Source organism: Diabrotica undecimpunctata, chromosome 2 (assembly GCF_040954645.1).
Source record: "Diabrotica undecimpunctata isolate CICGRU chromosome 2, icDiaUnde3, whole genome shotgun sequence".
Lineage (NCBI taxonomy): Eukaryota > Metazoa > Arthropoda > Insecta > Coleoptera > Chrysomelidae > Diabrotica > Diabrotica undecimpunctata.
In genome coordinates this window covers 34,073,959-34,099,428 of record NC_092804.1, presented here as the reverse complement: position 1 = coordinate 34,099,428, position 25,470 = coordinate 34,073,959, and positions in this window count along the sequence as shown.

Below are 25,470 nucleotides of genomic sequence, written 5' to 3'. Positions count from 1 at the left end.
AAAAATTACATTATTATAGCATTGTAAAAAATTTATTTTAATTGTTTTAATTATAATATGTCTATATAAAAATAATTAGAAATATCTTTTTTTTTAATAAATTCTACGTAATATTTGTATTGAATTAATTTTTAAAATTTAAACAAATATTTCTACGCGCCGCACGCCTGTATCGCCGCAACCGCTGTACACACTTACCGGTAGACTGCTCGAAAGGCATATTAGAAATATTTGGGTTTACGTTTTTAGCAAGATAGAAAAAAATTATCCTTGTCAAAATATTCTAACTTGTACTCGACGTTTTAAAAATTATAAAGCTATTTGTAGAATTGCAATTCATTTAGTACTTTTTTAGAAAAAAAATCCCAAAAATCACTAATTAAGGCATTTTTTCAACAAAAAAATGCAAATAACTCGAAAAGGAAGCATTTTTCGAAAAATTATCAAGAGAGAAAAAGTGTTTATTTTGATGAGGTACACCTAAAAAAATTGATTCCGAAGCAATTCGGTGAAATCACTTTTTTGTATAAATTATTTGTTAATAACAATTGCCGGCCCACTTGTAAAAATTAAAAAAAAACACATTCCATCTTGGAAAAATATATAGAATCGAATAAAAAAGGTTTGGTGCATTAGAAATGCAAAAAGAATTTTAGTCGGTATATTCTGTTTCTAAGCGTCTTTTGAGGGGTAAACCGCTCGCCTAAATCGCTACAAATCACTGCGAATATTTGACCTGAGGATCAAGAGCAGTACTTGTAATTTTAAATTGCGTTTTTAAACCAGCAAGCCACTGGATATTTTTTAATAATTTATTTACCAGCAGAGATTTATTATTTCATTTACAAACGTGTAAATACCGAGCAACAGGAACCTTGCGGGAAAATATATTAGCTAAGTGTCCTATACAAGATACAAAAACCCTTGGTAAAGAAGCTCGTGAATCATATGATTTTAAATTTGATGTAAACGGAGAAATACTTTTTGTAGAATGAAACGATAACAAACATCTAATTTTGATAATATAGAAGCTCTCGCACAAGGTAGTAGAAGGAATCATAAGCTCAAAGAAAAAGGTTTGTTTGTGAACCTCAAGTATATAATACATTCATAGGAGGCATAAATCAACACTACTAGTTTATTGAAAAATATACCACTAATTATTTTATGAATAATGTATAATAATAATTTTCAAAGATGTAAGTACAGGAAAGTTATTGCTTGGTTTCATGCCGTTTTTTTTTTTTAATAAAAAAAATTGTTTGAGAATTAATGGTAAAATTAAAATTGTGTTTTATTCCCATTAACTATGGTACATATTATTAGGGGTTTATAAATTTTTTTTTGTAAAGCTTATACTTTAAAAATCTTAAGTGTATTTATGTTATTCCAATAAATAATTCACATATTTATTGAACAGATATAAAATCTCATAAAATCTCTATAAAATACCCAAGTACATGCCAAATGTACTTGGGTAAAAGTGATGCAAATTATGTCAAACAATTTTCATTAACTTGTTTGGACAATTACCTGGTTAAGTGGGTTCTTTGTCTTTATGTTAAGAAATAGAGAGCCTGGAAGCGGGGGAAAATGTGAAGGAATTGTAGACAAAATGTATAAATATAATAACTGAGAAGGCATCGAAAATATTGGAGAAAACTAAACCAGTTAGACAACACGAATAGTTTAACAAGGAGTGCCGAGAAGCAACAGAAAACAAAAATAGAGCATACCTAAAGACAAGTCAAGCTAGATGCATAAAAAGAGCAAAGGAGAAATACCAGACCCTAAGAAAGGAAAAAAAAATACGTAAGAAAAGAAGGCAATATAAAGAACTACTCTCTCTACCCAATATTACAATCCATAAGCCAATTAATATGCCAACGGAAAGGTGATGACGCCGTCTTCCTGTATTTTCCGCACATTTCTCTCTTTCGTACCCCTATAACCTATTGAGATATTCTGATTTATGTCACGTGAAATAATTTTACTCTCTAATTGCTCAAAAATGAACATCTGGATATTGTCTCGACAATAAATATATTTATTTGTTTACCAAAGAAAGTAAATGCCAAAGAATGTAGTGATTATCGAACGATCAGTCTAATGTCTCATACCTTAAAAACCCTGCCAAAAATCATCCATAATAGAATACACGCTAAGCTGGAGATGGATATAATTCCCAGTTTGGATTTCGGAATGGAGTAGGCACAAGAGAGGCACTATTTTCATTTAACGTGCTGACTCAAAGATGTTTGGATGTTAATCGAGATCTTTATGTATGCTCTATAGATTTAAACAAGGCATTTGATAGGGTAAAACATGACCGACTTATAGAAGTACTCAAAAACAAGAATCTGGATGTGAGGGATGTAACATTGATATCAAATTTATACTACAGCCAACGATTAAATGTGAAAATTGGAAGACAAGTGTGAGAAGAAGTGGAGATAAGGAGAGGAGTCAGACAGGGTTGCATACTTTCGCCGTTATTGTTTAATGCTTACTCTGAAGAAATCATACAAGAAGCTTTGGTAAACGAGACAGTCGGCATAAAAGTGAACGGAAGTTTAATTAACAGCATTAGGTATGCTGACGATACAGTCATATTAGCTGATAGCTTGGAAGATTTACAAAGAATAGTGAACAAAATATTAAGATATAGTGGAGAATACGGACTCTCTCTCAACATCAAAAAAACCAAATTTATGAAAATTAGCAAGAACAACAATACAAACAAAATATTAACGGTAGGCGGCCAGCAAATTGAGAGAGTAAAAACATATACTTACTTGGGAATGATAATCACAGAAAATAACGATTATACTGCAGAAATATAAATCAGAATTGAAAAAGCACGTGCCAACTTCGTGAAACTGAAAAAGATTGTATGCAGCAAAGATCTGACATTGGCCCTCAGAATAAGGCTAATTAAATGCTATGTACACAGTGTACTCTAGTATGTAGCTGAATCATGGACATTAAACCGGAATACAATGAATCAACGTAACGCGTTTGAAATGTGGACATTTAGAAGACTGTTAAGGATTCCATGGGAGAGTCACGAATACAGAAGTGTTAAGGAGAATAGGCAGAGAGATGGAAATGGAAAATACGATAAAAGAAAGGAAATTGCTATATCTCGGATATGTGATGAGAGGCGAAAGATACAACATCTTGGGATTCATAATTCAATGAAAAGTAAAGGGTAGGAGAAGCTTACGAAGAAAACGTGTTTCCTGGTTAAAGAGCCTGAGAGAGTAGTTTGGTTGCTGCTCAAGGCAATTGTTCAGAGCAGCAGAGATGACACTTAAAGAAGAATAAAAACTTAATAAATATTCACAATATTGATTAAAAACAAATAAAATGTAATAAAAATTTCTCGAATTAAATAAAAATTCTTCTAGAAGACCTTGAGGGTTCCAGAAGAAAGCAAAGAAGAAAAATAGTCAGAAATAAATCTTGAATTACTTAAAACTAATTGCAATCTTCATTTAAATATTTTTATCGTTAGATGTTCAGTGTATTTACACTTAGGTATTTGGAGTATTTGTGTATTTTATTTTTCTACGATATTTTGCAAATAGGGATAGCAACAAGAATCGACTATTTATTTAGCTGTTTGGTAAAAACACTCGTTAGTAATAAATAGTAAATTCGTCCATACATTTGTACTAGAAAAAGGAATTTCTAGCCATTTAGTTTATCGGTTATCTATTATTTTCTTACCGTATGAATGAAATACTGATATCTGCTTAATAAATGTTTATATGAATTAACTGTATATATCACTAAAATGTGCCAATTATACCCTGCCATTTTCAGAAATATCTTGGACCTAAAACTAACGGAACGAATATAACACCGGCGCCAGTGAGCAGTTAGAAAACATAAAATGGCTAAGAAATCAAAACGAAACTCAAAAGTTCCACAGAAATGTAAACAAAATGGGTAAAGAGTTTGAGCCAAGAATAGGGAGCTGTAAGAATGGAGAAGGAAATATACTAAGTGATCTCAATCTTACACCGATGGGTTCCGTAGCAGATCGACATGATTGGAACCTATTTAACCCAAACGAAAGACCATCTTCCACTAAAGAGGTTGCCAAAGTCATTAAAAAGCATAAATATAATAAACCACCAGGAAGTGATCAAATTTATAGTAAGCTCTACAAGAATGGTGACGACCCTCTGCTACAAGCACTGCATAAACTTTTACTTCTTATCTGTCAAAATGAGACCATACCCTGTGAATGGTTTCAAGGCATGATATGCCCGTTACATGAAAGAGGCGATCAGTGTGACAACTACAGAGGTATAACTCTGGTTATAACAAAGGAGGTATAACAAAAGTTACAAGTTTACACAATTGGCATAGTTGGAGAATACCAGGCAGTATTTACTCCAGAAAAATCAACAATTGACCAGATTAATTTAATAAGACAGATCCTGAGAAACAATTGGAATTTAACATTGAAACCTATCACCTATTCGTTGACTTTAAGGCCACATACGACAGTGTCAAGAGAACAGTACTATACCAGAAATATTGTATACCAGAAAATCTTATCCGATTAACGAAAATGACAATGTCTAACTTAAAAGCCAGCGTTGGGATACAGGGAGAAAATTCTCGATCCTTTGAAATAAAGGATGAACTCAGACAAGGGGATGCCCTGGCTTGCTTACTATTTAATATTGCCTTGGAAAAGGTAGTCCGAGACACAAATTAGAGACGGTGGTACTATTTACAATAGATTTATACAAATCTTAGCATACGCTGATGGCATTGATATAATAGGGCGTAGCAAGCGAGTTGTTGACCAATATTTCCTAGAATTGGAAACGACGGCGAAACAGGTCGGTCTAGTCATCAACGAAGACAAAACTAAGTACATGTTGGTTAGTAAGGATCCTATAGCAAATGAGGAATGGGAAACAGCATTTGGAAGTCATATCGTTGAACGTGTTGACAGCTTCACATACCTTGGCTCGCTAGTGACTACTTCCAATAAAACAAGCGAAGAAATTAAAAGAATAAACCTTACAAACAGGGCATACTATAGACTCAAAAAAAAATCCACTCAAGAAATATCTAAAGGAAAACTAAAATTATTATATACAAAACACCTTAGGCCGATCCTCACATACGGGGTGAAAACATGGACTCTAAAGCAGAAGGATAAAAGACTTCTGGAAATATTCGAGAGTAAGATATTCGGCAAAATATTTGAAGCTTAAACGATCGTGAACAGTGGCGCAAAAGATTTAATTTGGAATTATATCAACTCTTCAATGAACCAGATGTCGTAACGTTCATTAAAACCTGTGACTTCGATGGGCCGCATACATAATACGAATGTCTGACAACATGATTCCTAAAAAGCCAACGACAGGAACACCTATAGAAAGAAGAAGCAGAGGCCGACCGCGAATTAGGTGGTTAGATAAAGTTGAGACCGACTTAGAGAACAAAATAGCGACTAACCTTAGAGCAAACCAGGATCCACAGAGGATTGTCCAGCCAAAGATGATGATGAATGGTGTACAATTCATGTCTGACGTAATGCAATAAGTTTGCTTTGTTTTATTAATAAAATAGACATTTATTCCACTTTATTACCATTCTGCTAATATAGTAGAGCGCAAGGATAGAGACCTAAAACCGAGACTTGCTATGCTTGTAGAAACTGAATATAACACTTGGCCTGAGAAGATAACCATGGTTAGATTTGCTATGAACATTTATTTTGAGACAGAGAATTATACACACATACCCACACTCACAGTATGAATTCGTTGAGAAAGAAGTTGTCGTTTGACCTCCACTAAACACATCTATTTGCACATTCTTATGATTTACTTAGGAAACCCTAAAATGCTTGAGAAATATCAAATATATGCCAAAAATACTGATTTTGCAGTTATTATTTTTCTTTTGCTTCTTTGCAAATAGAGACCATTTTTTTTAGGTCTTTCTATATTTTTTGGTAGCCTCCTGTTTTTTATCCTGTAAACATTTTTTTTCCAAGTGTTTTAAGACTCTAGCTATCTAGTCCTTTAAATCATACTAGATGACCCGGCGAACTTCGTACAGACTTAGAATGAATAAACATTCCGTTAAATTATTAGCTGATTTGTATTAACTTTTTTATATTAAGATCAAATTAATTCATTCAAATTAATCAATAAAAGTTCTAAACGGAGCTAATACACGTGACAACAAAGTACCGTTTGCTAAATGGGTTGCAATCGCTTCGATTATACAGCCCAACAAAAAAAATTGTCTTCCTGTCGAAAAAAAATAAACTGATTTTGGTTAATTCATCTGTGCCGATTTTAAAAATAGAAACCGTTTCTTTGTATCCGCTTTAGTTTTCGAGATATAACATAATCATCAAGTACTTAAACATTCTTACAATTCTGTATATTCTACCAGTATAATTGAAATATGTTTATAAACAAACTTAACAAATTCTAAGACAAATGCATACTAATGACTTTTAATTATAGTATACCTATTGGAAATGCCGATCACTTGAAATTAGCGCTAATTGCTTCTTAACTATTGTCCGATAAGTGAATAGTAATCCCTCTGAAATGGCCTTAATCAATGCCTATAAAATCGATTGCATTCCATTGTAAAATTTAGTTTGAACTTGAGTTTCGTTGCAAGAGTTTGTTTTTGACAACTGAAAACCATGGCTTCTACCAGCAGGCGTTGTTGTGTGGATAACCCGTACGTTTTTTGCTACATATGTGGCGAGTTCATTGAAAAAAAAAAGTAAAAAACCAGTTTGTGATTTTATAAAAAGGGCATATCAAGCCTATTTTGGTTTTTATTTAGGAGATCAAGATAAATGCTGACCTCCACATGCAGTGTGCATGTGGAGGTCTTGTCTGGAAAACTTGCGACAGTGGTAGAAAGAACAACGAATATGTTTAAAGTTTGGTGTTCTAATGGTATGAAAGAAACCAAAAAATCATTTTAACGATTGCTATTTCTGTCTTGTAAATATAAAGGACACTAATTGTAACAATACAAATACGTGGACATATCTTAACCTGGATTTAGCATTAAGACCAATTCCACATCAGCTTAAGCAGATACCCAATCCAATATTTAGCAGTCTACCTACGTTATCTGTCGAACTACAGACTAATAGATTTGACAAAGACGACAGTGATTTTGAAAGGGATTCATCACGTCCTGAGAGCCTTACTCAGGAAGAGCTAAGCGATCTTATCAGAGATTTAAACCTTCCAAAGGATTCTTCCGAGTTGCTTGCCTCCAGACTAAATGAAAAGAATCTTTTTCATCCATGCACCAAAATTACATACTACCGTAATGAAGAAAAAGATCTTATGCCTTTTTTTCTCAGCAAGATGATATAGTTTTTTATAACAATATTAAAGAACTGTTAGAAAAAATGGCTGTATCGGAGTATACACTAGATCACTGGCATCTGTTTATCGACAGTTTCAAAAGTCCCTTAGTAAAAACAAATATGAAAGTATACCAATTGGGCATTCTATAAAAATAAACAAAAATATATAAAACAATATCGCTGGTGCTAAAAAACATCTAGTATGAACAACATCAGTGGGCGATCTGTGTTGATTTTAAGATGGTGAGCTCTCTCCTGGGACAATAAGGTGGCTATACAAAATATCCTTGTTTCCTGTGTATTTGGGATAGCAGGGCTAAAGACCAACGCTAGAGTAGAAGCAAATGGCGTACTCGAGATGCTTTATTTCAAGGAGAAGATAACGTTGTTAACGAAGCCTTGGTCGACCGAGAGAAAATAATATTACCTCCATTACATATTAAACTACGGCTGATGAAACAATTTGTAAAGTCCCTAGACCAGAATCATCCTTTTTTTTAATACTTCCAGCAAATTCCCTGCACATAGTAAAGAAAAATTGAAAGCCGGAATATTTGATGAATTGAATGTAATGCATGGTGATTTTTGTGAAAGTTGTGGAAAATTTTCTTGGAAACAATAATTCGGAAAATTACTGGAATGTAGTGGAATAAATGATCAACAATTTTTACAAACATGGTTGTCATATGAGTATTAAAATTCATTACCTGCACAGCCACTTAGACAATATCATCCGATATCGATCATATGGTGCCTCTTATTACTATAGATGTTACTCTCTTGTGATTAATAAAAAAAAATCTTTTGCATCCAATATGGACCAAATCCTTCAACGTTAATTTTGCACATTACTGGTACTGGATAATTTGTTTATAAAAGTTTTATCAGATTCATGAGTATATAAACTATAATAAAAAAAAATTGTCCATTTCAGCCCTTTAAAAATTGATAGGGTGAGGAAAAAGCCGCAAATAAAAATGATTGGCCATTTTATTGTCCTTAAGCCTCGGGCTTTCCATTTCACCATGGGATTATTTTGATTAGGACTCCAAGTCTCATTAGCCATTTTGCCATTTCGCCATTTTCTTTTCATTTCACTTTCATTTAGACTTCATTCGCTAATTAGAAACATTTACGCAGAAATTAGACCGGCGAAATATATTTTAAAATAAAAAGCAGTTGTTAATAAATTGGAAGAGCAATTGAATGGAAACATTCACAGTGAAGTAGGTATTTTTTTTTTCAGTAACTAAATAGACGTTTAGTTTGTTTAAAGTATATTTTTTATTGCTACCAAAACAGTTTTTATACAAAGACATACCAAAAATTTGTTTTCGATTTATTATTAAACCTTACAGATTAGATTTACATATTTTGTATTTCATTATTAGAGTTCAAATCAAACACTTCTGTTAGTGCGTCATTAATTTTGACATCGCATAGGATTATTTATAAATCAATAGTAAAATATTTATTGTATTTATAAAATGTTCTGTTCTTTGATTTGTATAGTCGTATTGATTGGAAGTCTTTGGAATTAAGGAGGGATTGTGTAGTAGTGATTTAGTATTACACATTAGTTTAAATCTTACACAATTGGACAGATTTATCAGATATTTAAAAATTGGATCTGAAAAAAACCATTTGAATACATATATAACATCCATAGCAGTAATATTTTAAGATATTTTCTCAATATCATTCCTGAATTCACAATCAGATTGAAAATCTGATTCATTTAAGGACAGTTGGATTTATTTTCAATATTTTAAACATATTTTTAAGATTTTCTATTGAAAAATTGGTACAAAAATTTTAAAAGTCAATAAAATGACAACTAACTCTCCTTGAGATGATGAAAAAAAATTACTTTGCTGTGTTCATCGTAACTTATAACTGGTTCATCTGTTGACAAAGAACCAAAAAGGTTTAGTTAGCTTATGTGTTTCCCTAGGTCGCAACCTCGAAATGTTGATTATTTTATGGTTTTTTCAAATTTTACAAGTAAAAATGACAAATTTTTTAAATTTTCCAAATTTTTTTGTTAAAATTTGACTATTCTAATGTAATATTAATTATAACAACAATATGGGCAATATTTCGATGATGCAACCTAGTAATTTATCTAGTAATCTATCAGTTTTTTTTTCACGTTTGACAATTAGTTTACTATCAATGAAACTATTTTCACAACCCACATGGAGCACAGTATATCGTACAACTTCTCCGTTACTCTCTCTAACAGCATTGTCATCTTACCATAAATATCCAGGTCTCATCCAATAAAACTGATTGTAACGGGTATAAATCATTTTAATTTTTTTTGTATTCTTTTAAAAATTGCATTTTTTTATATACCATATACGACTGTTCCAATAAATATTTTCTGATTAAAATATTGCAATTTAACCCTCTGAATTTCAAATCTTTAAAAACCCCACCCAGCGAAGTGGTAGAAATGTTAATTTTATCTATATCTTTCAGTTTTTTTTTGGGGTATAAAGGGTAACATGCTGGCCTAAGATGAATAAGAAAAAATGTATAGACTAAGTGATATTTTAGTATTGTTATGGCAAAACATATTTTTTTCGGAGTAAAACAATTATATAATTAAACATTGTACAAAAGACTGTTTGTTTCACAATAGGTAGCATATGTGGTGTATTTACAATATTATAAAATTAACCTCAAGAAATAATTATTTCAGTAATTTTTTACAGAAAATGTTCCTGAAAGGCAGTCAAACTTGTATTGTTATGAAAAAGACAAACTTCTATAAATTGAACTCACTACATTTCTTTAAAACCGAATTAAAATGTATTACAAATCTTTACTAAACATTCTATATACAACTAGTTGTGATGATATGTTCATATTTATTGGTTAATGTAGGTCCAGAATTTACGTGATTGATATCAATGCAGATCAATTGATTTGTATAGAGCAGCAAGTTTAATAACAAAAATAGCCATTATGATTGCCAACCTCCGTAGGGAGGTGGCACCCTAAGAAAAAGTAGGTCCAAGATTAGCACACATACTGAATTACCCATTGCCGCAGAATAGCTAGCACATATTTGAATATCTTCATCTAATAATCGTCTTATCGTTGGTAACTAACGCCTAACGCCTTGGCAAAAGGCGAAGATATAGAGTATTTAAAATACTATTATTTTTAGAATAATTTAAAACTTACTTAAAGAACAACAGAAACTGGTAATAAAGTTGTTCCAGTCTCTTTTTCTAATTGAAAATCTAATTAGTTTAGATGTTTAAATTAATAAAGTCTTTAGCTTTCTCGGTATATCTTTTCATATTTAAAATATTCTAATGAAAAAATAAATAAATATGAAATAAAATTTTCACCATACAATATCAGCACCATACAATATTCGTATATTCGTTGACATTGTGAAAGTACTGTCACTATCGAGTACCTACTTTTGCGTCAAATTACCTTTATTCGCATCATTGATTAGTTATCGATTTAGCGTATTCTAAACGCCAACCACTTAGACATCCATAAGTAGAAGTCGCCTTAATACGCAACTATCCTTCAACGCTACATAATTTTTAAAATTCTATGTATAATAATCACGGACTTTTTTTCTGTCAGTTCCAACTGAATGCGTTAGATATAATTCGATAAAGTATGACGCATTGACAGAAGAGTTTGGTTTGAACTTCAAATATTACGGTGTTACCTTATGCAGCAATACTTTGGTTTAATTAAATTTTAAAAGTTGGGAAGATAATTTTGTAGGAACTAATAGGAATGGAAATTTTCATCAAAATGCCTAAAGCCCACCGGTGCGTCTTAAAAACAAACACCGAAAACTGTTAAATATAATTGACAAATTTTTGGTAAAAAATAAAGATAATAATATATTTCAATTAAAAATGTTGTCTTAATTACTTTCCGCGTCGGCCTCAATTCGTCACATTGTGAGCTTCTATTATTTTACAACATCCAGGACTCTTTGGCCGATGATCATTGATTTGTACAGCGCTACAGTGACACAGATCATCTTCAGCGTAGCCCCACTTTTTCAGATTATACATGCAGCGAGTCATTGCACTTATCAGCCGGTTTAGAGGTTTCCGCAAGTCTGCTCCGGCAGGTAGTTCCTCCCTATGGTCGAGGACACTTTGTGGATCAGGCGGGCTGGTTGTTCATCGTGATCATGCAGGGGATTATGGTGGCCTTTTACTTCTATAATTCTATCTTCGGCCAACAGATCTTTTTTTTTAATCTTTCCCTGTATTCTAAGACTCAAAATTTTATATTTTGGTCCCTTATCACGTGGGCTAGGTATTCCAGTTTTCTGGTTTGTTTCTCCTATAGAGCAGTGTCCACCTTCTAGGCATGAAAGTCTTTAATCTAGAGCCGCGTACTTAGCTACTGAGAAACTTGCAAGTGCTGAGCTACGATGGACATATGAATGAACATTCCAAACCGCACTTGTTAGATTATTCAGGAAATTGTTTTTGGATGTGACTTTCTTTTGTGTTTTCTGACAGTGGTGTTTGTATATGTGAGGGATCTGTCGAGGATAACTCGTAGGAATTTTGGGATTAGGTAATGCCATAATTTCTGACCACACGAGGCTACTTTAAGCTTTTTGTCAGCTTCTTTACTATTTAAATGAAAAGAACATGTATTATTTTTCATGGTATTTGCGGAACTTCTGTTCCATAGGTATGTATGTATAGCGGTAACAGGCCTTTTGGGCCCATTGCTGGAAGGATAATTTCCATCTTTTTCTGTTCTTAGCTATGAGCTTGCAATCTCTGATTCACACCTTTATGACATCTTTCATTACTACATCTCTCCATTTCTTTCTTGGTCTTCCTCTTTTTTTCCCTCGGGTACTTTCCATCCAATATTCTTGACTAGTCTATTACCTTGCATTCTTTCTAGATGTCGAGCCATTCTAGTCAACGATTTTTCACTACTTTTGTTACTGTAGGGTTAGCATACAATTGGTACACTTCTACATTAGTTCGTATTCTCCATTCTCCCTCTACTACTTTTCCACCAAACATTCTGCGAAGTATCTTTCGTTCCCGTGCTTTCAATCTGTTCTTGGTTTTATTCATAGTCAATGTCTGGGTATATATAGTTTTGAATACTCTTGGTCAGTCTCGGGTTTATTTCAGTTTCTTCCTTACATGTCTTACATGTCTGATCAATAAGAGTACCTAAGTACATATATTTATCCATCGCGGAGGAGCTCTGCTGTTTATTACTTTTTTGCTCAAAATTTCCATTTACTTGGATTTTATTACCTTTCAGTCCCATTCTAGAGCTTTCCCGAATCATTATTTTTGTTACACTTGCCAGTTCTTTTCCATTCCATATAAGGAGTTAAAATACCTCATTATTGAAGAAGTCCTCAAAGTATATGCAAGCTTCATCCACATAGAACAGAGAATGTCGTGTGGTATATTTCCCAACCATTCAAGTTCTAGGACATGACTCTGAGGAAATAGCCTGCACTACCATGCCTGAGCGCTGGATTTAGATAGTCAGTGATAGTTTAGATGACAGTGATAATTTCTCTGATAGTTCACTATCAGAGAAATTATCACTGTCATTAAGTAATGGTAAATGTAAATGACTAACCTAAACAAGTTATACATTTTCATAAGATCCATTTGTAACGATAGGATCGTTAATAATCTAACATTTTGAACGTTAGCAAACCGAATCCCTATATTAACTACTAATTTGCCGCCGTTGGAGTATGCAACCCACAATACGATCTCTAATATTTAATTTTTATGACTTTCGAACATCGATATCGATGATAAGATAATCGATTCCCTTGTCAAAAGGGAATAAGAATAATGTAATGGCCATTTTGGAACAGAACTTCCTGGAGATAGGTTGTTGAGTTTGCGGCAGGCAGAACTTGAAGGGAGAAAAAAGAATTTAAGTTATTTTATTATTTTTTTTTTTTTTTTGGAAAGGTGAAGAATTTTTTTGTTGTTGTTTAAGAAGAATTTAGTTTTTGTGCTTTAAGAAGTTACGTTGGTTTATGAAAAATAAAACTTCCAAATAAGTTCTGGTAAGTTATCACATATCTTCCATTTAAATTTGCCAGTTCTCAATCGTCTAAATCTTCTCAGCTTACTGCAAATATCCAAATATCATTCCTATTTTTTTATATACATATTATAATATATTCCAGTGCATTAACATTATATTTTTGAGCCAAGGTCACCTAATGGCAAATATATTCTAGTTTTTGTTACTAAAACAAAAACTATAGATATTAAATACAAGAACACAGAATAAAAAAGTTTCTCTTTTCTTGTAGCCTGCCGGCTCCAACTTCAAGTCTGGAATTTCATTTTATTTGGGAAGAAGTTTTTAATTTGGGGAAGAATCGCAATTTTATTTGGGAAAGAAGATTTTTTGATTTGGGGGAAGAATTACAATACTTGTTTGGTCTGCCAGTCCTTAAAGGCTGATTTACGGAACATAGGCTGATCCATCTTAGAGCCCATCCACTACCTGAACACTGGATAGAAGATTAAGTAACTTGCTTTCTAGCAAAAGGGTTACTAAGAACCATTATATTTTTTTGAACGTAAAAATTTAAATTTCAATTTTTTTATAATATATATCTTGGATACTTAGGCCTTCAGTCTAAGTGGGTTATAAAACAGGTTTGTGCACAATCCTTGGGTAGTACCCTCAACTTGTTGAATCCTTTTACTTGTTTGAATTTTGTCATTCCCTATTTACTTTGTATTTATTTCTTTATTAATATTTTACATAACCCTTGTAATAAGTGGTCAGGATATATTATCCAATGTGATGGTCATTTGTATGTACCTTCATATATCAAATTGATGTAATACTGTTCTAATGTCTTAACTGACTATTCTCATACTTTTAAACTGCCCTTTTGTAACTTATATAAGTATTTAATTATTTTATAATATTTTAATTATTATTTACTCCAAGTGAGTTATCCAAACAGTAATCCCAGACCATTTTACCTCATTGCCAGAGGACAGTGTAAATCAATTGTTGTATATAATTATTATATTTGGGTCATTTTTTTTAGGTAACTGTTTTTTGTAAATATATATTTTGGGGATATATTTTAATAATTGGTTAGTGTATATAAGTATAGGGTTGGGATAGTACATAAGATTTAAATATAGTGTATAAAGCATTTCTGATTTTTATTTGTTTCCTATCATCTTTTATTTTTCAGTTAATATATAACTACATATACACCAAATTGGTGTGATATTCAAAATTCACCCTGGCGCCCATCTCAAGATCATCTTAGGATTGATCTAACTATCGTAGGTTACTACAGGCAAGCAAACGTGCCAACCTCCTCTCTGAGCACTACTCTCATTCTCTTGAGCTAAGCCTATTCTATTGTAGTACTTCAAGTAAATTTTATAGTTCTTTTGTATTGGTTATATTCCCTGTTATTTAACCATAAATCTTACATAATTTCTAATATTGGCTTCACCATCTCAGGCTTTTCCCTGTTAATTTGCAACAATTAGCTTTTCCCTTTTTTGATTCGTAACACATTGTAACATCATTAATAAAATGGTATATCACTGTATTACTATATCACTGTATTATATGGGATACAAACGAGAAAAATTGAAAAATAAAAAAAGGTTAGTAGAATTCAATGTTTTATTATAAGCACACAACGATCTAAGAGTCCTGCAGTACACCAAACAGTAAAAATAAAAAACAATTAACTTACACTTTATTTTCATTGTTTTTATTACTTTCCAATTTGCACAACTGCACCCGTCAGTGTGAACCTAGAACTACATACACATTTAATGTTTTAGCGCCCCACATTTTTCAAAGATGGTGATAACCATATAAAATTTTAATTACAGGATATGTATCGAATAAGTTACAATTGTTAAAGTAACTCAGTTTTAATTTGTTAAATCTAAAATCATTTATACAGATTTGTAACATGTTTGATATGTTGGTCCACAAGAGGTTAGATAAGCAATCAAAACGAACGCAGGTTAAACTTCCCACAAGAGGTACAATTTTTGAATAGATTTGAGAAAAAATGTTACGCTAATATGACAAGTATAATAGTTTGTTTATTACGATACTAATTATCTATGAACTCCTAACTATAGTATATAAGCATTTTTGTATATGAGCAGATCATATATCTACCAAATTCTGTATTATTTTAGTTTGACATTGCGTCATATCGCTATTAAATTTCGTGCATTACATGTTCTAAAACTTATTAACCAAAAACTGAAGTAATTTCATGGTTTACAAAGTAAACATTCACGAAAAGCACAAGTTACCTCTTTTCCGGTTTAGGGAAACTCATAACTTTTCCGCTAAGTTAACTTTTGATATTATGTTTCCTTGTACCATGACGTTGAGCTACGTTTTTGGGATATCAAGGAAAATTTTACTATCTAAGATAAATTCCGTTTTTATAACGTCCGTCTTTGATGATAATTAACAGCAATTAAAACTTTTTTCTTCGACGTCAGATGAGTTGTAAGAAAGTATTAAAGTTATTTAAGATTACAAAGTTAAAGCTTTTGGTGTTTTGGTTTTGATTTAGTTAAAAAAACAACTGCTGAAGGGAACAAACCTGATTATTGGGGAGCTTTATAAATGTATATAAAGCTTTTTAATAATCACGTTTATTCCCTTCAGCAGATGTTTTAATATATAAAAAAAAATTATTTAAAAATTTTTTTATAAAAGGTATAATAATAAAAGAAAACCCTATCGGGTTACATCACAGAACGTTTTCAGAATAACTATTCCATAGAAAAATAGAAATAAGTTGGTTTGTGATAAGTTGTTTAATGAATTTCGGAATGGCGATTATATAGCGTTTAACAACTTCTTTGTCTCCATATACTGAAAGGTATGTATTGATAATGATATTGATGTTGCTACAAAATTATTCTATGAAGTTCTTTCTATAGGAATAATCTATAGGAAAAAATACTCATGTCTGATCATTCGGATAAACCACAGTTCTTAGAGAAAGACAAAGCCTGCGAAGAAAAATCTGAGATGTTTAGACCTAAAGAAATAACAGAAGTTTTTAAGCCAACCTTGTCCAAATTAGCAAACGTTAATATTATTGACCATGGTTTAAATAGGGTTAGTTTTATTTTATGCAAACTTTAGTCTACGATCTTTTGCTATTTTTTTATTTTTTAATTCCTTACACAATGTCTATATGGGCGTCACATTGTTTTCAAAAAAAAGTACAGGCATTAAAACACTTCTTACTGCAATACATTCAAAGGTTCTGAAAAAAGGTAAAAAATACTGCAAATAGTAAAAGACTGCAAGCTACATAGTTACCGTGTTTCTAAATTAAGATGTATCTTTTAAGGAAGAAGATGTTACGTCCATTGAAAATTACAAGAATAATCCTAACCTAGAAACAGCGTTTTCTAGTTTAAATTCAACACAAAACGGTGTTACGGCAATTTTTAAAATAAATAAAGAGAATGTAGCACCTTTTACTAAACCTGGATTAGATGTGGATCTTTTAATACGTAAGTTTAGGATAATTTTTTTGTATGTATTCGTCAAAAAAAAATTCTTAAAAACAATTTTTTAATAAAAAACATGCCTTCGCTTTCTACAATTTTCCAGAAACTTTAAAAAATCGTTTTGACAATCTTAAATTTACAGGAAGATGGTAACAATTCCAATAGAAGTTCTGACTTAAACCAAGATAATTCGAATGAAGATCCTAACTGGCATCCAGAAGAGGATGGCGCTAACCGACTAGCGAGAATAACTTAAACTTCTGGTTCTACTACCCCAGGAAATTTTGATGGTTCGTTTATTTTATCCTAAAAATAACATGGAACATAATTTTTAATTTGTTTTTTATTATTTTAGTTTGTTTGCAAAACGACGTAGAAGATGGTATCCATGATATCGAATGTAAGGGATCAGATTGTTCTGAAAAACAAGTTGGTAGTAATACTCATAAAACAAAACCGACCAGTAAGAAAAGAAAACAAGGTGTCAGAAAACGTGCAGAGGAAACAAAAAAAAAATAGGTCTGGCCTACAGAAACAGGAAAGGAGTTTTATGCCCAGCTAAAGTATTTAGATCAATAACAAAATGTTGTACAAAAAATTGTTATCAAAATTGCACCCCTGAATAACAAAATATAATTTGGTCTAGTTTTAATAACAAAGCTCCTTATAATAACTCTTTCTAAATGCAAATACCAAATAATGAAAGGCAGAGGTATGAAACGGGGAAAGGCACATAATCAGGTCATAACTGTTAGTTACTCAGTGCATATAGAACCTCAGAAAATTGTAACTGTGTGCAAGAATTTTTTATCAATCTGCATGGAGTAACAGTAAACCAGCTAAATCTGCTCGTTAAAAAACTAAAATCGTCAGAGGATTGATTTATAAAAACAGATATGAGAGGACAGCATGTACTTTCTAATAAGTTGGTCGAAGAACGCAGTGAAATTCAGAAATTTATAGATCAATATCCAAGACATAAAAGTCATTATGCAAGGCGAGATAATCCTAATCAAATATTTCTACCAAGGGACCTAACCATCCGTCAAATACATAAAGAATATCAAGAATATCAAGAAGAATATTAAAAAAAGGGTTAAAGAAATCTGCTAGTTATGATGTTTTTCGTGACGTATTCAATAGTATGGGGTATAAATTTAAACAGCCCTACATCGATACATGTCACAAATGTGACGAATATTACATCTAAAAAACTAAAAAAGAATGCTAGTACTGAGGCAGCTAGAGCAAAAATTAATGAATAACGGGACGACCACATTAACGAAGCTAATAAAGCCTTTGAAAGCTAACGAAAAGACAAAGAGATAGCTAAAAAATGATGAAACGAAAAGAGTACCGGTTTTTGATTTACAACAAGTCCTACCAGCTCCCTATTTTTCAACTAACGTAGTCTACTATAAGCGTTTATTATCTGTGTATAACCTTACTATACCTGATCGTTCTTCCACTGAATCTTCTGTTTGCTTTAAGTGGTATGAAGTCATTGGAGGCAGAGGTTTTGATCAAATTGCCTCATGCCTCTACAGAAACCAACTCTCGAAATAATTGATCAAAAATTTCTTTTGCCAGGTCATACACGCTACACGCCTCGAGTGTGATAGTGACCACGCACGAATTGAAAGGTGTAAATAGCAAATTTCAAATGATTTTAAAATAATGGTACCACGAGACTGGTTTCAGTTTGTACGATCGTTTAGGGGCAAATCCAAATTTACAGTGGTTGATATTAGACAACAAGAGTTTCTGGCATTTTCCAAGCTCTTACGTGACATACTAGTCAAACGAACAACCGATACTAAAGGTGAAAAGATATCTTGGCTTAATAATAAATGGCTAAGATATACCAAGGAGTTTGGGCTAATTCAGTTTAAGTATACCCTTGACGATGAAGCGCCATTTAAAACTCTAGACATAAGAAGAGGAAAAAGAAGAAGTCGAACATCACTGGCTACCATAACTGTCTCTCGCTCATACAATAGCCCCTTGGTTACTAATTTAAAGAAAAAGAAGGACCTTTTATCGATGTTACACCTGATAGACAAAGACTGCCATGCCTTTTATGAAAATTTGCCAACCACATCCAACGCAAAAGAATATGACGAATTGTGCGATGATGCCTTGGATTCGGATTCAAAAGACTAATTGGTTATACAAATCCAATTTGTAACATTTCAAGCATTAACATAAAATACAAATGTCTTGTTTTTCATTTCCCTTTCAAAACAATATATACATAAAACAATTAATTTATAAGATGACAAAACCACATATATTTAAGATATCTAAGATATCCAAAAACTAGCATTATTGGGCAGCTCATTTATGCCATTAAAAATATCGGTCATAATAATCTTAGAAGGACAAATATTTGTACTAAAGTTGCTACTTAAAGATAGGTACGTAAAGGTTGATGTTATTTGGTAAATACACAGTTTGGAAGAAGTTTATAAATAAATTAATTAATTAAATAAGGTCTTGACCATTTGTTGCAGATTGGACTTGCATAAAATAAGGAGTTAGGTAGGCTATTACTACATCGCTTATCATTGATGTAGTTCCAAAATGATTTTGGATAATTTCTTAGGCCAGTATCTATACCTTTGATATAGTTGCTGAAGCAAATTTCAGGCAGTCGTTTACATTTTTTATTCTCAGGTGGAAAAATCTAATATAGTCATCATCAGAACGATTATCAACATAAATATAAAGAGCATGTTTTTTCTCCAGAGTAAGTCTTCTAAGGGATTGGCAACACGGTAACCAAAACGTAAACAAATATTTTATTTGTCGTCTGCAATAAACTCAATTTCTGAGAGTTGTAACGGGAAATAAATTATTGAAAATATCCAGTGAACAATATAAGACATTAAGTGAAGGAGAGTGCTAAGAAAAAACTTTAAAATCGGTGAAATTACATCCGAAAACACCAAGGCCCTATAAAAAGTAAGATCGCTGTAATTGATAAGCCTAATTAACATCAAAGCATAGAAACAAAACTCTGACCTTTGAAATTGCGACGTTGCCGTTGTGAGTAGACTTTCGGGGTAGACACAGAAAAATAACAACGGTTAATAAACATAAAATAAATACGGTAAACGCTGTCTTCTCTGAACTGTTGAGGTGGAAGACAGTGTTTGGCGCCGGAAAATGGAAAAATATATGAAAAATTTAGACAGTGATGATACACTTTCAGAAGGAGGGGCAAAAAGGAAGGACAGATATAAAGACAGCGAGGAAGAAGATAACATTTTCAGAAAGAGCAAGAAGTTTTCGAGAACACCAACAAAAACTCCAGAGAAAAAAAATGAGGCAACAAAAATTGATCAATTACTAATAATGGTGAGCCACCTCACCGATGATATTAAGGAAATAAAAAGAAATCAACAAGAATGCAAGGAAACGATAGAAAAGCTCATAATGGAAAACAGAGAGCTGAGAAAAGAAAATTCAGAACTAAAACAAGAAAATATAGAGATCAAGGAGGAACTCAGAGAAATAACAAAAAACATGGAAGTTATGGAAAAACACCGACGAATAAATAACATAGTTATGTACGGCCTAAAGATAGACACATATGAGCAAGCAGGGTTAAAAGGAACAATCAATAATTTCATCAAACAACATATAGGAGTAGAGGTTAAAATAAGGAATGCTCACAAGTTAGGCGAAAAAACATGCCTAATTGAATTGGAAAACCAGGAAGAAAAAAGAAAAATAATGGAAAAAAAGCACAAGTTAAAAGAAATTAAAGAGTACAAAATATATATCAACGAAGATGCAACCACAAAAGAACGAGAAATACAGAAAACAATTAGAAACATTGCTCAAGAAGAAAGAAATAAAGGAAATGAAGTCAAGATTGGAGTAAAAAAAATATGGGTAAATAACAGCGAATGGAAGTGGAATGACAAAGAAGGCGCAATATGTAAAAAAACATCAAAAAACTAGCAACTAAATGTACTACTGGAATAAAGTTGACGAAACAAGCACAGAACAAGGTTAGCGATAATACGAAAAAAGGAAAAAAGAGGAAAAAAATGATAACGGGACCAAAACACAAGAAAACATTACGAAAAGAACACTTACTTTTGGGAACATGGAATGTAAGAGGCACATATGGAGAAGGCAAACTTAAACACTTAGCGAGAGAAATCGAAAAGTTCCATTTTGACATAGTAGCTTTACAGGAGACGAAACAACTGGGAAATGATATATTAGAAATAGAAGATACAATGTTTTTTAACAGCGGTGGAAAGAATCGAACGTTAGGCACAGGTTTTATGATAAGAAAAGAGCTAAAAGAAGCACTAGTAGAGTTTAAACCAGTATCAGACCGCATATGTAGTATCATGTTCAAGGGAAAATACCAAAAAATCACCCTCATAAATATTCACGCGCCTTCAGAAGAAAAAGATAATGATGTCAAAGAATGTTTCTACAATGAATTAAATAGAACAATCGAAAATATACCCAGATATGATATGAAAATTATTCTAGGCGACGCAAATGCCAAAATAGGGAAGGAAGAAGTATTTAGACCGACAATAGGAAAATATAGTAAACACAATGAAACAAATGAGAACGGACAATTCCTGATAGATTTCGCGAGAGAAAAAAATATGATCATAATGAGCACATATTTCGAACGAAAAGAAATACACAAGGAAACTTGGATATCGCCAGATAGAAAGACTAAAAACCAAATAGACCACGTGCTCATCGAAAAAGAAGAACAGCAATGTATAAAGAAGATAAGAACATACAGAGGACCAGACGCCGACTCAGATCATTACATGGTGGGCATCAAAATTAAGCAACTGATACCAGAAAACAAAAACAAAATAAAAAAAAGAAATGTATACATAACCCAATTCGATTAGCAACAAAGAAAGAGCAAGAAATATACGAGGAAACAATGGAAAGAGAACTAAAAAAGATACAAATAGAAGAGCAAACTGAGAACAAATGGGAAAACATAAAGCAAATAATGAACAAAGCAGCAAAAGAATGTAACAAACAAAAGAATAAAAAGAGGAAAGACTGGTTCGACATAGAGTGCCAAAAAGAAATAGAAATAAGAAAATCATTAAGGATTGAAATGATCACGAAAGAAACAACAGAGACAAAGAATAGATATAGGGAGCAAAGACAAAAAGTAAAGAGAGTGCTGAGAGAAAAGAAGAGAAAACACATAGAAAATAAGCTAAAAGAAATAGAAGAGAATTACAGAAATAAAAAAATAAAAAACCTATATCAAGGTGCTAGAAATGAAAAAAAAGGTTTCCAACAAAAACCCATATTCGTCAAAAACAAAGCAGGAGATAATATAAGCGGGGAAACAGAAATTGCCGATAGATGGAAAGAGTATTTTGATGAATTACTAAATGGCAATAATAAGTCAAACCAAAGAGAATGCGTGGAAACAGAAGCAAGAATCGAACACTTAGAAGACATAGAAGATAATTCACCCAGCAAAGAACAAATCGAGGAAATCATAAAAAATCTGAAAAACAACAAATCCCCTGGAAGCGATAACATAACAGCAGAGATGATGAAATATGGTGGAAAACTGCTAAATAATTGGATATACAAGATACAAGGAGATATGGATAAAAGAACGAATACCCGAAGATTGGAAGGAAGCCATTATTTGCCCATTACACAAAAAAGGAGACAAAACAGAATGCAGTAATTACAGAGGAGTAGCGTTACTAAATACCGTATATAAAATCCTATCAAAATCCATAAAAGATAAGCTAGAAAAAGAAGTTGAAAATATAATAGGCGAATACCAGTGCGGATTTAGACGAGGGAGAAGCACAACGGACCAAGTATTCATAATCAGAGAATTACAAGCAGAAAGCTATGAACACAACTTACCAACGATAGCGCTATTCATCGACTTCCAGCAAGCATACGATAGAATAAAAAGGAAGGAATTAAAAGAGACCCTTGAGGAACTGGGAATTAGCAGAAAGTTGCGTAACATGATACATCTTACTTTAGAGAATACAGAAAACAGAGTCAAAGTAAACAATCATGTATCGGACAAATTTATAGTAAACGAAGGATTAAGGCAGGGCGATCCTTTGTCATCATTACTCTTCAATTTATGCCTAGAAAAAATAATGCGAGAAGCGAAAATCAATAGAGAAGGACTCCTATATCATAAAAGACACCAAGTTTTGGCATTTGCGGATGATATAGTGTTGCTGGCAAGAGGAAAAAAAGAGCTACAGGAGATAGTACAGAGAATAGTAAAAGCAGCAAAGAAAATGGGACTTTACATAAATGAAACTAAAACAAAATGTATGCAGTGGACAGATGATCAGTTCAGGGATGGACAAAAGTTTAAAGTAGAAGTAGAAGAAAGATTATCATACGAATTCGAAATGGTAGAAAGATTTACATACCTAGGTACAATAATATCACGCAAACCTAACATTAAAGAAGAAATACAAGCTAGAATAATGGCAGGCAATAGAAGTGTACATGCTCTTAGTGGAATGTTGAAAAGCAAGTTTTTATCAAGAAAGGCAAAAATACAGTTATACAAAACAACTATACAACCAATAGTAACGTACTGCAGTGAGACATGGACAATGACAAAAAATGAACAAAATTTACTGGAGATATGGGAAAGGAAAATCCTGAGGAAGATATATGGAGGAATAATACGGGACGGTTTATGGATAAGAAGATCAAATGATGAGTTAAAGAAATTATATAATCAACCTAACAGAATAGGAGTCATAAAGGCACAGAGACTAAGATGGCGAGGTCACCTAGAAAGGATGCCGAACACGAGGACTTCAAAAAGGGTAATGAACTACACTATAACTTTAAAAAAGAGAAAAGGAAGACCAAAAAATAGATGGAATCAGGAGGTAGAAAAAGATATGGAAGAAATTGGACTACAAGGCCAGAAAAGAAAAATGAATAACAAGAAGGAATGGAGAAAAATCACATATCGAGCCAGAGAAGATCTCAGCACATAAAGAAAAGCGAAAATGAAGAAGGAACAAACTTTTTAAGCCATGGGCCTCTAAGGCCTTTAGTGCTATTGTATATAAGTCTTCTAAGATCAGCAGAAAACCACTTGGGAAAAGTTGAAGTTCTATATTTCTTCAATGACACAAAGTAAGCAATTCCTATAGAAAGAACTTCATAGAATAATTTTGTAGCAACATCAATATCATTATCAATACATACCTTCCAGTATATGGAGACAAAGAAGTTGTTAAACGCTATATAATCGCCATTCCGAAATTCATTAAACAACTTATCACAAACCAACTTATTTCTATTTGTCTGTGGAATAGTTATTCTGAAAACGTTCTGTGATGTAACCCGATAGGGTTTTCTTTTATTATTATACCTTTTATAAAGAAATTTTTAAATAATTTTTTTTTATATATTAAAACATCTGCTGAAGGGAATAAACGTGATTATTAAAAAGCTTTATATACATTTATAAAGCTTCCCAATAATCAGGTTTGTTGTATAGATTATCATTATAGATTATCAAGGACTGGATTTCGTGACAGACATCCCAAAATTCTCTTTAGTGAAAAGTGGTTTAAACGATTGTAGAAAACGTGCGCGTGGGCTGCTCACAGATCCAGCGGCAGCATCCGAAATAGTATTTCCAGAAGAAATTATTACAATGAGCGACAAAACAAAATTTTTATTTATCGACAAGACCACTCCCATGGGATACAGAATCTTGGTGTTTGCCAGCAACAAAGCTAGGGAGATTTTGGTTAACAGTAAGGACACTGTATTTATGGATGGAATATTCAAAAGCTGCAGTAAGCAATTTAGTCAAATATATACCGTTCATATCTATATTGGTAGTACGTCAGAGGAGACAAATACAATTCCATTGATATTTGCGTTACTTCCTAACAAAACCAAAGAGACATACGATATGTTATTTTCATCAATGAAAGAGAAACTACCAAATTGGAAACCATCTCTTATAAAACTGGAGGCAGTGATTGGTGCCTTAGAAAATTATTTTCCCGAAGCCAAAATTTCTGGTTGTAATTTTCATGTCAATCAATGTATATGGAAAAATGTTCAAAATATTGGACTTGTTTCTGAATACACTGACAACGAAGAGTTACGTATGCACATAAGAATGTGTGCTGCGTTAGCGTATCTACCCATAGAAGATATCGATGATGGCTGGTTATGCATTCAAGAAACCTCTCCTATTTCTGAAAAAATGGAACAGTTTTATGACTACTTTGTCAAACAACGGTTAGAAAATACTCACATTACCAAGGAAATGTGGAATTGCCATGATCAAAGACATCGCAGTAATAACGTTTTAGAAGGTTGGAATCATCGTCTGAATACATTAATAAGACTACATCCCAATGTATTCCAATTAGTGAAGTAACTGGTTAAAGAATCAGAATATTGTGATCACCTTTATGATCGATTTACTTTCAATCTAAAAGTAAAGCGGCGCAATAAAACATATCATATTCATATTCA